We start from the raw sequence: 14,310 nt of genomic DNA on the forward strand, positions 1-14,310 counted from the left end.
TCCTGATGCATTATTTCCTAACATTTTTTTTTTACAGTTACATAGAATTGCAGTCAGTTAGAGGTGGGTTATGCTGTATCATCTTCATTAAATAGTTTCATGTCTTTAATGGAAGACTCAAAGTGTTACCAGGATTGGCACAGGGGAAGTCAGCAAAGCTACCACGATAATTCCCACATTTATTGAGTTGGGCTTTAGGTTAGAAATAAAACTAACTCTGAGATGAAGAGTTTTGTAAGAAGGTTTTATTTTTCTTTACTTTTTCTTTTTTTGAGAAGAGCTCTCTATAATTTACACTTAATAAAATGAGGAAATGTAGTTTGATTAGAAGAAAAAGATGACTAACAATACAGCTCTGGTGACTTGATTAAGAATGGTACCCATACTCTTACATATTTGAATGCTTAGTCATCAGAGAGTAGCACTATTGAAGAATGTTTAGAAGGATTGGGAGGTGTTGTTTTGTTGGAGGAAGTGTGTTACCAGAGGGTAACCGAGTGGGATGAGGGGATCTCTGTGACCATAAGAGCCAGCAAAGTAATGATTCATGAAAGGTAGGAAGACAGTGCTATTCATCATGACTAAGTTGATTAAGTAGGTGGTATTAGTTTAAACTTCAGGAATTTGACCTCAAATAGTTTATTTTAGGCATATGCATGCCCATCACAGATTAATGAAAACTTTTCTGGTGATAATTAACTCAATCTTGTGTGTACAATAAAGCACAAAGTAAGCTAAGTAAAGGGGACTATTTTAAAATTCTGTGAAGTACGTGCGACACCTACCATAAAGATTGGTTCTGTAGCCGGGAGGTGGTGGCGCACGCCTTTAATCCCAGCACTCGGGAGGCAGAGGCAGGCGGATCTCTGTGAGTACATGTGACGCCTTCAATAACATTAGGTTTTATAGATTAAGAGAAACAAGCTCATGATCAGGATCCGTAGGAGAATCTGGTGTGTTCTTGGCTACACAAATAGCATTCAGGTCACATCTGCTCCCAAACTTCTGGGTGAATAACAGGTTATGCCTCCCTTCTTTGAAAAAGCACCTCAACATGTTTAACATTCCTGGTTCCCCCTAGTGCTTCTGTGAACATGAAAAACTCCTTAGAGGTTTCAAAAGCTCACACCAGGCTTAGTGTTTCTCTCTGCCTGATGTCAATAGATCAAGATTTAGCTCTCAGCTACTTCGCCAGCACTAAGCCGTCCTGCCTGTTGCCACACTTCTCACCATGATGAAAATGGACTCACCTCTGAAACTGTAAACAAGCCCTCAATTACGTGCTTTCTTTTTATAAGAATGGTTTTGGCCATGGTGTCTCTTCAGATCAATAAAGCAGTGACTAAGACAGGAGCTGGTGCCAGGTGTGGGGTATTGCTCTGGCAGGACTGACCATTCTGCTTTTTGGTGGAAGGCAGACCTGTGATCTAGAAAAACAGATGAATGTTTTTACTGGAGTTTAATGACCCATCCTAGTAGGAACGAGAACAATGGTATGGAAGGTAATGTGTACAAGGGGGAAACCATCATAAACTTCAGGGGTAAGAATAATAGCAAGCAGCCTAGAAACCATTCTTGAGATATTATAGCAAAGAATGTGGCTGCTTTTTGCACTTGTCCTGAATATCTGCCCTAGGATAAATTAAAGAGTTTTTGTTTAATGACATAGACAAGGATTTCAAGACAACCTAATACTGACTGTGTCATGTGGTTATTAGTAATCACTGCTATATAGATCTGTAATGGAAAGGAATAAGTTGGACAAGAGAAGTACAAAATGTACAGTTTGAGAAGGAACGGAGAATAAGGAAAAGTAACACCAGAAATTGTAATGGTGCTAAGTCCAGTGTTCAAGGAGATAAAAGTTTAAAGAAAATCTTGATGTTAAGTGGAATAAAGGGAGTGCAGACCTTAGGATAAGATCCCATCCAGTTAAGATTCTAATTTACGAAAGTGGATTAAAGGAAAACTTAAGTAGTGAAGGAAGCCATCACCAACAGAACTGGTGCAAACTCGACTGAAGGAGGAAATCAAGCTCTAGGCCCAACATGTAGCAGAACTGGGCAATTTCAATAAAGTGATTCTGGTTTCAGATACCAAGGATACAAGGAAGGTGTTGTGGATTTTCCCTTCTTGGCTTAGAATAGCTGCTGAGGCCAGGCCTGTGTCAGAGGTGTTAGGGGAACTGCAAGTATCCATGCAGGAAGTGACTGTCAGGAGATGACTAATAAAAACTTGGTTCAGTCCTATTTCATCAACTTGGATCAGACACCAGGGAGTCTCTTGCCAGAAAGTTAATTGTCAGCAAATTTAAAGCAGTACAGTTTAGGAAGAGGTCTCCAGGCAATGATCATTCCAATTCCAGGTATGCAATAAAGCTTAAGGTGTGCACCTATGACTTCAAGCTCTACTATAGAGCTATAGTAATAAAAACAGGTCGGACTGGCATAAAAAAAGACACACGGACCAATGGAATTTAATGGAAGACTCTGACATTAATCCACACACCTGTGAATATGTGATTTTTGACAAAGAAGCCAAAATAGTACAATGGAAAAAGAAAAGCGTCTTTAGCAAGTGATGCTGTTATAACTGTTATATGTCAACATGTAGAAGATTGCAAATAGATCCATATCTATCCCCAAGCAAAAAACTCAAGTCCAGATGGATCAAATACCTCAACATAAATCCAGTTACACTGAACATGGTAGAAGAGAAAGTAGAAGGTAGCCTTGAATGCATTGGCACAGGAGACCACTTTCTAAATATAGCATGGACACAGAGATCGACAATAAATGGGACCTACTAAAATCAAGAAGCTTTTGTTAGGTAAAGGACACAGTCGATAAGACAAAGCAACAGCCTACAGTAACTGCAGAGATCAGGGAACCCACATAAAAGGGGGTGAAGGAGCTCTAGAAATGGGAATAGTTGGACACAGGCACTATGAAGAGGGGCTTGGGAAAAATGGATAAGACTTCATCAGGGAAAGGGTAAAGGAGGTAAATAGATGGAGAAGAGAGAGATAACACTAAGAACTTTTGTAAATATAGGGTAACATTTTATAAACCTACTTAATAAAGTCTCTACTGTCTTGACTGCCTAAACATGAGCTGGACAAAGATGACATCAATACATGCACCCAAGTGGATGTGGAAGAGCCCACAAGGTTTCAACCCTACACAAAGAACTCCAGGCAATTGTGAGCTGGAGAAAGAGTAGTGAATTTGAGAGGGAATGAGCAGGACCTGGGAAGAGTTGGAGTAAAAAGTACAAACATGAAAATTATGCAAATATTGTAATTATACATGAAATTCTCAAAAATTAAAAAGGTGGATAAACAAAGGGCTTATTTATTTATTAAGAATAAGGCTTCATACTCAAACAATATTGTCCTTTTTTGTTGATCTTGCATTTGGTAAGATATCTGCATAAACATATTGATCAGAAAGGGCACTTTTACTCACAAAGATCAATATTTGTGACTGATGCAGGGAGGCCTCCTCCAAGCATAACTTATTGTAAGATAGTTTAAAATCCCTTAGCAAGGCAGTAGAAACTGCAGAATACACAGACTCCTAACTGTGAGTCTTAAGGTGACAACCTACAATTTTAACAAACACTCTGTTGCTTAGGATAGAGCCAGTAGTCTCCTAGACTTCCCCAAGCATTCTGAACACCAATGCTGTCCTGAATTGGGGTAGACAGCATTCAATGGCCTGGCCACAAAGCATTGTAAGCCACCACTTGACTGGTAGTTTTATTGTAGTTTGCTACCTTGGCTCCCATTTTCGTACTTCTGTGACCTAAATTTTCCCAATTTACTAGGAACTTTAATAGGGGAAGTAACATCTAAAAAAATTTCCTATACACTTTTTGATACTCTTCCTCTGTATAACACATCAAAGCTATTTGTTCTTCTCTTTCCTGCCACTCTGCACGGGAGAAACACTCAGACCAAGCAATATTAGATCCACTGGAAATGGCCTGCTTACTTCTTCACATTTATATTGAAAGGTCTCCTCTATAGACTCTTTTCTGCTCTCCTAACTTAGGGAAAACTATCCTTGCCTTGGGTTCCTGGTGCTTGGGCCTCACATCTTTGATAATCATAAAATCCCTTGTTACTCCAGACAGAAGGATCTTCTCGAATAGAAACTGGGTTTTATTTATACTTTAATTTTTCCGAAAGGTGGTTGTGAGGCACACCATTAAAACCAGTAGTAGGGAGGCAGAGGCAAGTGGATACCTGGAAGTTTAAAGCCAGCCAGCCAAGACTATAAAACTAGTTCCAGGACAGTCAAGGCTCCACAGAGAAACACTGTCTCAAAAAAAAAAGTTTTTATTTGAGACAGTCAGTTTTACTGTCACTCCCTGATACTGTGACAAATACCCTGACTACAAAACAGCTTAGAGGAAGAAATGGCTTATTTCTTTTTACCAGTTGCAGCCCCTCCTCAAGGGATATCAGGACAAGAACTCAAGCAGAAACAAACTACAGAGGAATGCTGCTTGTGGACCCTAGTTTCTTCATGGGCTGATGCTTAGCTACCTTGCTTATTGTAGCCCATCTTTCTTTTCCTAGGAGATGATGCTACCCGAAGTGGGTTAGGCCCTTCCACCTCAATTAAAGACATCCTTTACATACACACTCACTAAACCATTTTAGCCTGGGTAGTCCCTTAACTGAGATGTACCATTCAGATAACTAGGCTGTGCTATGTTTGCAGGATAAACTAACTAGGACAGGGTCTCATGTATTTCAGACTGGACTTGGGCTTCTGTTCCTGCTGCCCTCATCTTCTTAGTGCTGGAGATTACAGGTAGGTGTTTCCATGCCTCATCATGTGGTTCTGGGTAATGATCTCAGGATGCTATGCACGCTAGGCATGTCCTCTAATAACCTAGTCACACCCAATGCCCCCATTTTATTTTTTCTTTTAAAACGTTTTAACTTCATCATTTATTATATGAGTGTGTGTATATATGGAAGTGCACATGTTGGTGGCTGAGAACAGAAGAGGGCATCAGGTGTCTTGAAGATGGAGTAACAGGTGTTTGTGAGACACTCGATGTGGGTACTTGGGAATGAACTCCAGTTCTCTGAAGAAGCAGTAAGTGATTTTTACTGCTGAGCCACCTTTTCAGCCCTGATTTATTTATCCTTAATGCTGCTCTGCCTAGCACCATGCCTCGGCACTTCCAAAATGACGAGTTCATGTATTTATCATATTTATGCTTTTGCTTTTCCTGAATAAGTTATTGAAACAGGAAATCTTGATGGGCATAGGTACTCAGATTCAATTTATCACCAAGTTCTACCTTCTTTTTCATCTATAAGTGTTATTTCCAACCTTTCTATAGCTTTCTCTGAAGTTGATCACAGCTCTTTCTGAAGTCGCTTCCCCTTTAGATAGCTAGCATGATTATCTGTTAGTGTACAAGTAAAACAAATCTCTTCCCTAGTTTATAAAGGATAAATTCCAAGGTCTTTAGCATGACATGAAATAATATGGTTTTCTATTGCCCAGTTTTATTATCTATTATATACTGCTTAAGAAATGCTTGTATTGCACAATCTCATATGGTGTTATTTCTAATTTTGTGCCTTGTTCTGAAATTTCCAATGGCAAAGTGTCTCTTTTCAGCCTATTTTTTTATGATGAACTTCTACACATATTCAACGTATCACTGAGGTAAGACTTTCTCACAGTGATGTTCTTCCACTTACAAACCATTGGTTTGGCCTCAATGTTCTCGTCTGTAAAGCAAGACTACGAGCAGCTAATCTGCCAAGTAAATAAGCACATGAAACTGCTGTTGATTAATTTATTCTTTAAGACTTTCTATATTTTTCTCCACTCCAATAGCTCAATAAAAACAATTTAAACACTTTATAAAGACACTTTTCAGAATTTTTCATGTAAGTCAAATTTCCTTAATTCATGCACTACCATTTCTTCTGCACACTTGATTCTTAGATTTTCTGCATTTTGTAAAATTCATTTTTGTGCAGAACTTCATCCTCATGGAAATAAGAACCCTATGAAGGAAAAAATAATGTTTTCTTTAGCTTTATATCTTCTTCACACACTTGCTCATAGTAAATAGTCAATAAATGTCTGCTGAATCAGTGACTTGAATAGTGGGAATTATCTATGCTTTGTGACCAGATGGGTATGCTCAGATTGAAGGTTTGCTAATTTTGTATTCACAGGTAAGTAATTTCTCTGAGTCTGTTTATGTACCAATGAATAGAGGTAATTCCATTTTCACATAAATTCTAGCATTGATTTCAGTGCCTCAAATTTAGTTATCTTGAAAACTATATAATATCATTATATTAAAGTTAAGCATTAATAAACAGGTGCAGTTTTCCTTGAAAAACATTTAAATATAAAACTATTCTGTAGAGCTCTCCTGTTTTCCTAAGGTTAATTTTTTGTTGAATTTCCATTATATTTCCCATAGGTTCCTATGGATTGTATTTTTCCTGTAACACACATGGAATATAGTACCATTTTCCCTTATAGTTTTCCTGACTTCTTGTGTTTACCGTGTATGTAAAATTATATATATTTTGAGAATAAATATATTATTTATCTTCTTTCCTTTTATCTTTCTCATTCATCGATTCCCTTCCAAATAGAGACTGCTACATAAAACCCAGAATATACACAAATTTTGATTGGTGATGAGCAGTGTCCAAGAGCAGTCAGTGGAAACAGGAATGTGTTGGCTCTGGGAGCACGCATCTCTTTTGGTGTAGAACCCAGCCATTAGATAATGACAAAACTGCACTGAGCATGAAGTGGTCATAAAAGAAATATAATATTTGGCTACTTCTCAACAGGAACTGGCAATCTATTTGGCAAGATAAAGTGCACCCACATGAAACTACTAAGGAGCAGGTGCCCACTGTGTTCTAAAGAAGAGAAACTAGTTCTCATAGGTGAGGTAGGTGTGAGAAAGTTGTTGCAAAACTCAAATATGACAAAGACAGAACTCAATGGATGATTGAAGGCTTTTGATGTGTCAGCCATTGTGATAAACAATGCAAGTGTTCTGTATGTTTATGCAAATGCATGCTTATGTGAATTTCATTCTTTCTTTTTTTTCCATTAAAAAATTTACACTTCCTCCCCTCCTCCCATTCCCCTTCCGCTCCCCCACTCACCCTCCTCCCTCTCCGTCCTTCTTTAAGAGAGGACAGGGTACCCTGCCCTGTGGGAAGTCCAAGGCCCTCCCTACTCCATCCAGGCCTAGGAAGATGAGCATCCAAATAGACTAGGGTCCCTAAAAGCCAGTACATGCAGTAGAAACAAAACCCAGTGCCTTTATCATTGGCTTCCCAGTCAACCCCCATTGTCAGCCACATTCAGAGAGCCCAGATTGGTCACATGCTCATACAGTCCCGGACCAGCTGGATTTGGTGGGCTCCCATTAGATCAGGCACACTGTCTCAGTGGGTGGACCAGCCCCTTATGGTCCTGACTTCCTTGCTCATGTTCTCCCTCCTTCTGCTCTTCAACTGGACCTTGGGAGCTCAGTCCGTGGCTCTGATGATGGTCTCTGTTTCTATCTCCATCCTCACCAGATGAAGATTCTATGGTGATATTGGAGATAATCATCAGTGTGATAGTGGGCAAGGCCAGTTCAGGCACCCTCTCCTCTGCTGCCCAAGGACCTATCTGGGAACATCCCCGTGGATACCTGGGAACCCCTCTAGAGTCAAGTTTCTTGCCAACCCTAAAATGGCTCCCATGATGTAGATATCTTCTTCCCTGCTCCTATATCTGCCCTTCCTCCATCTCCACCCTCCCACTGCCCCAAGCTCTCCCCAGTCTTTCCCTTCTCCTTTCTCTCTCCCCTACTCTCCTTCCCCCACCTCTACCCCACCCTTATGCTCCCAACTTCTGCCTGGCGATCTTGTTTGCTTCCAATTTCCAGGAGGACCTATATATGTTTTTCTGTGGGTTCACCTTCTTATTTAGCTTCTCTAGATTCACAAATTATAGGCTCAATATCCTTTAATTATGGCTAGAATCCACTTATGAGTGAGTTCATACCATATTCATCTTTTTGGGTCTGGGTTACCTCACTCAGGATAGTGTTTTCTATTTCCATCCATTTGCATGCAAATTCAAGATGTCATTATTTTTTACCGCTTTGTAGTACTCTAATATGTATATATTCCACACTTTCTTTATCCATTCTTCCATTGAGGGGCATCTAGGTTTGTTTTCAGGTTCTGGCTATTACAAATAATGCTGCTACGAACATAGTTGAACAAATGCTTTTGTAGTATGATAGGGCATCTCTTGGGTTTATTCCCAAGAATGGTATTGCTGGATCTTGAGGTAGGTTGATTCCTAATTTCCTGAGAAACTGCCACACTGATTTCCAAAGTGGTTGCACAAGTTGGCATTCCCACCAGCAATGGATGAGTGTTCCTCTAACTCCACATCCTTTCCAGCATAGGCTATCATTGGGACTTTCGTTCTTTCAATAAAACACTGGTTTTTATTAAAATAGGAAACAGAAAATATTTGATGTGGGATTCCCCTTTGTATGCTGTGAATACCATGGGTTAATAAAGAACCTATCTTGGGCCTGGCAGGGCAGAACAGAGGTAGGTGGGGAAAACTAAACTGAATGCTAGGGGTAAAAGGAGGAGGCAGGGAGAAGCCATGTAGCCCTGTCAGAGACAGATGCCAGACAGAATCTTGACGGTAAGCCACAGCCACATGGTGATACACAGATTAATAGAAATGGGTTAAATTAAGATATAAGAGCTAGCCAATAAGAAACCAGAGCTAATAGGCCAAGCAGTGATTTAATTAATATAGTTTCTATGTGGTTATTTCGGGGCTGAGCAGTCAGGAACAAACAAGTGTCCTCTGCCAACAAATATTTATTCTAACCAGTTTGACTTAGTTTAGTGGTCAGGAGTATTTTCAGCATCCATATAACAGAGTCTTGGCACTTTCTCATCTTGTGAAACTGATTCTCTATACACATTAAACAGCAAATCCCCTTGTCTTTCCCATGAAAGCAATCCTTTCTCTAAACTGTATAGCAAACTTAGAGGATAATGTTATGTCATTTCAAAAGACTTCAAAGGAATAGACGTTAAGATTTCCCAAGGTCTTTTAAAAATATTATTCATTTTATTTGTCTGTGTACACAGGTATGTGTGGGTAAACTTGGAAACCACCCCAGATTGGGAGTTACTGGTGATTATGAATAATTTGATATGGATTCTGAGAACCAAAACAACATCCACTAGAAAACAGCAAACATTCTTAATTACCAAACCATCTCTCCAATGTCAAGGCCTTATAATCAACATACAATAAGGAAAAGATTATTAAGAAGGGAGTAAGGTATTAGAAAAGTATAATATCAGGCAAGATGGTGGCAGACTTAATTTTCCAGTTTTGCAGGAGCTTGTTTTTATGGAGTGTATTTCAGGGTTCCCTAAAGGAACAGAATTGATAGAATGAGCATATTAGGCTGTATAAGAAGGGATCTATGGTGCATTAGGTCTGCACAGGTCCAAGCCAGATGGGATCCCAGCACTTGGAGGGGGGGGAGAGTACATTAGCTCCAATCCCTAACCCAGAAGTTATCTCCAGTTCACAGCTGCTTGTGAAGGAAAAATTGGCTTTCTTTAGTGGAGTTTCCCTGGGTATACAAGCCACCTTAATAGCAGGCCCATACCCAGTAGTAGAGAAACAACATGAGACAAACTGAGTGTATTTTTGGAGCTTTTTTGCTTAATAGTGCTTTATTTATTGTTTTTATTTATTCTAGTTTTATTTGTTAAAATCATTACTGGTCTTTTGTCTGCCTATTATGTTTCCAATATTATGGGTTTTGTGTTCATGAGAGTGTCTCTTGTGCTTTCTTCCTATTCCCCTCTTCTAAGAAAATTGCTTTTTGTTTCTAAAGAGAAATAAAAAGAAGGTGTAGAGGAATGTGTGGGGAGATAAGGAGGATCTCAGAGGAGATAAGGGAGGGGGAACCATAATAAAAGTATATTGTATAAAAATTTACTTTAAAACAAAAAACCCAGATAACAAAAAGTAAGATAGGAAGGTGGGAAGAAAGGAAGGAAGGATGGAAAGAAGAATAAAAAGCCAGTATCCATGTTCTTCTATGGCTTCTTCAGTTTCTTCCTTTACGTTCCTGCCTTGAAATTTTGCCTTGACCTCTTTTGATGATGAACTTTATTTAACTTGTAAGATGAAATAGACTCTTTCCTCCACAAGTTGGTTCTGGCCAGTGTTTTATCACATCAACTGAATAGCAACGAGACTGCACAGAATAGCTCTTGTCTCTAACGTGTTCCATATGGTACTTGACACTTTTCTACTTGTAATCACTCTTTCTAGTATTATGATCCCCAATGCTTGGAACAATGTTAAGAAAACACAGTTATGGGATTGCAAGTATGGGAAAAGTGGTGCTGAGATCCTGAGTTCACATTTTTGAACATCACAAAGTTAGGCTGAAGGGTATTGATTCAAGTTTGAACCTTGATAGAATGACTCATGAGGAGGAAAGAAGAAACTTGGATGGTTTTAAAAACATGTTTTTCTATTTATGTGTGTGTGTATACAAGTGTGTGTATATGTGCATGTGCACAAATGCACATGTCCATGGTATGAGTATGCCATTGCATGTATGTGGAGGCTAGAGAACAGCTGGTGGGTGTGCATTCTTTTCTTTCATCATGTGGGTTCTGAGAATTAAACTCAGGTTGTCAGGCTTGGAAGAAAACACCTTTACTCCCTCACCAATCTTGCAGGCTCTTGTATGTCTTCATAAACCAGAAGACCTGATTTATTGAGGTGACAATTGCAAGCGCAAGAGATTTAGGTAATATTTTCCTTTATGTTAGAATGGCAAGGGCTTGCAGAAATGGAAATCTAAGTTCCCATTATGCCCCCGATTTAGAAGAGCTCTGTGTTGTCTGAAGCCATATAAATTTCCTTTTCGTATTAAGATAGGGTCTGGTAGATTAACACACCTTTGGAGATCTTTAATACAGTTGCTTAAGGAAGGCAGTAGGGGTGGTAAAGCACTTGGAAGGATGAATCAGGAGAAGAAATCACTAAATGCTGTGAAATATTGTATTTTGTTCTTCAATCACTAAATAGATGCTTTATACACATTTTGTCTAATTCTCCAAACACTTCTTCCTGGTAGGCACTGCTGTCTTTATTTAGTGTCTCATCTTGTCATAGGTGATTGTGTTGATCATTAAACTACCATCTTTCTCCAGCAATGCAGACTGCTGTATTTTGCTTTTTGATCCTGAGACTGCGCATCTGCAAATAAGGCTTTTGCTTACTCAGTAGGTTAACTGTCAGTCACAGGACCCGGGCAGGAGGACGGGATGGTGAGCATGCTGAGGGAAATTGGAGACCTTTAATACAGCTCCTTAGGTTTTGCTGCTGTTCCTGCCTTTGTTACTATTTGTTTTCTTTTGTCTCTCTGGATGCTTCTTCATCACAAAACAGTTCCAACAAAGCACTTCATAGGAGCAGGGACCATGTTTACTTTTTTCATTGAATCTACAAGGCCAGAAATAATATTTCATACTGCCAAGTAATAATTAGTGTGCATTTAGTGAAAAAAGGCTTTTGGATAACAAAATGAATGAATCAATAAGTGAGGTTCCATAATATTCAAACTTTTATAGTGAATTTCAGAAACTGATGTTCTGTACTTATGACCTTTCTTGATTTTTCCCCTTATGTTTTTATTTAAGACTAGAGAAATTCTAAAATCTAGTATAACCAATGGATGTCTGATAATCACGTTAGATTTTGCCAACCTCCTACGTTTTTCCTTCTTTACTCTTTGAGCTGTCCGCTAAGGATGTGCTTCTAATCAGAGTGACCATGCTGGAGTTATGGTATTGTCACTGCCCCTGATGCTGGCTGCTTCCTACCTCATGTATCCCAGTAGAAGCAGCCCCAATTTGAGAGCAGGCTTAGGTAACTTTATTTTTTATTTTTTTTTTTTAATTTTTTTATTGATAAAAGGAGGATAAAGAAAAGAAAAAAAAACAAATTTCCACCTCCTCCCACCAGCCTCCCATTTCCCTCCCCCTCCTCCCACTCTTCTCCCCCTCCTCCCACTCTTCTCCCCCTCCTCCCACCCCTCTCCCCTTCCCCCCACTCCTCTCCCCCTCCCTTTCCAGTCCAGAGAGCTGTCAGGGTTCCCTGCCCTGAGGTAACTTTATTTTGAGAATTTCATGACAGCCAACTTCTCCTGACCTCTACTTCAGCTGGTTGAGATTATTCTATTTCTGCACAGCCCAGGCTCTCTAGACCACATCTTGAAGAGCTCATGCTCATGTCAATATTATATTTAAATGAAAAGTTCCTAGCTCCTCTCAGGCATCAATAACCTTTCTCTGAGTATGTGACAACTGAGAGGAAAATGCATAGCAGTATAACTTAATAGTATGCTTAACACTAATAGCATTTCTTTTCATATTTTTAGTTCTCATTCTATACTAAGACGTTTTCATGGAGGGATCCCTTTAAAGTAACAACACAGCAGGATCTGCCCCACTCTTCTGGGCATCAGTGATAGTCCACAGAACATTGAGAAGGCAGAGGCAGGTGGATGTCTGTGAGTTCCAGGTCAGCCCGATGTATAGAGAGAGCTTCAGGACAGCCAAAGTTGTTACGCAGAGAATCCCTGTCTTGAAAACCAAACAAAACAACAAAACCAAATCAAAATACAATAAAACAAAAGGTAACCAAGCAAGGTTTGTGTAACATCAGAATAAAAAGTGACATGGATCTTGGCACAGTAATTTGAGATCGAGTACTTAAAAGTTCAACCAAGTGTTGGAAACTCAATCCTGAGATGCTGAGGAATGGGGTATGGCTCTGCAGGTCACCAGTGGCTGGATGAGCAATAATGTGCAAGAATTTGCCGGTTCAGTGGAATACGTTGTCGGCAAGTTATGTCTGGTTTTCATGTATGTGAAATTCAGAAACCATCTTATTGCTGCTGAAAAGAGTTGGAAATTGCTCCTCTTTACTTTCTACCATTTGGATGCTGGATTGAAAATAATAATAATTACAGAGACCAATGGATATTAAATCAAGTAGACCTTCTTTTTTTTTTATACCTCTGGCCATCCTTTATTAATGTGGGGCAGGTTTTGGAGTAGTTGGAAATAAGTGGGAATGGCATGGGAATCCACTGTAGTGAAATATTTGTAAGTATCTGGTTCTATCTGGAATATTACTTGACCACTAAGGCGTTGATCATGATCCATGGCTAACTAAATACATTACGTTTCTATAATCCTTAGGTCCTGTGCTGTGTGTGATATGCCCGGGTGCTCTCCTGATCTAGGACACTTGACAATGTCTGGAGAGAATTTTGCTTGTCATAGATAAAGAATGTGGAGCTATGATTAAGTTGTTTCTTCTTGTGAGTTGAGGATAGGGGTGTTTCTAAATATTCTATGATGCACAGGGCCCCTCTCATCAAATAATTACCCAGCCTAAATGTTGATCACAGAGACCAGTGAATGTTTTTTTTTAAAGGAGCTCTGGTAAAGTTTTATTAAAGGAAAACTTTTTACTTTTCACCAGTCTGTTCTGGTATGCTTCTGATAATATCAGAATCACCTGGGTCAATGATGGCCAGTGTGCATACTCTGTAGTATTTTCCACACGCTGTGCCCAAGCCAATGTTATTGCCACTGTAGTGATGGACACCAGTTTTAGCCAACATGGCATAGTATTCTATTTCAGATTTCCTCAAAGCGGGGCAGTTGTTGGCCAGGATCACCAATTTCACTTTGCCCTGCCTGACCATCTTCAGAGTCTGTTTGTATCCCAGCATGTACTTCCCACTTTTCATAACAAGCTGGAGCCGAGAGTTGATCGACTCCAGAGACTTTTTTGTCTTCTTTGTGGCCACCATCTTCCTGCCTTAGGTGCAGGATGGCCCCCAACCAAGACCAGCTGTCAAGATGGCCAGGGAGCGAGAAAGGCAAGACCAATGAATGTTAAGTCAAGTAGATCTTTTTGTCCCCCCTGTCCTTCCATTCTTTATTTATATTGGTCAGGTTTTGGAGTAGTTGTAATACTATCAATGTTTCTCATTTTCTTTTAAAGATGTATTTCATTTTCAATTTTTATTTGTATCTGCATGCTTCTGCATGTGTACACCAAATGTGAAGGTGACTTCAGAAGCCAAATATCGACATAGCATCTGTTGGAGCTGGAGTCACAGGTGGTTCGTGTGCTACCCTAAATGGGTGCTGAG

The 14,310-nt window shown here is 39.6% G+C and overlaps 1 pseudogene; it reads right to left on the bottom strand.

Moving 5' to 3' along the window:
- Nucleotides 1–13,592: 13,592 nt before the first annotated feature.
- On the bottom strand, nucleotides 13,593–13,965 carry LOC142838334 (large ribosomal subunit protein eL30 pseudogene; annotated as a pseudogene).
- Between the last annotated feature and the right edge of the window lie 345 nt (nucleotides 13,966–14,310).

This window comes from Microtus pennsylvanicus, chromosome 19 (genome assembly GCF_037038515.1).
Source record: "Microtus pennsylvanicus isolate mMicPen1 chromosome 19, mMicPen1.hap1, whole genome shotgun sequence".
NCBI classification, from domain to species: Eukaryota; Metazoa; Chordata; class Mammalia; order Rodentia; family Cricetidae; genus Microtus; species Microtus pennsylvanicus.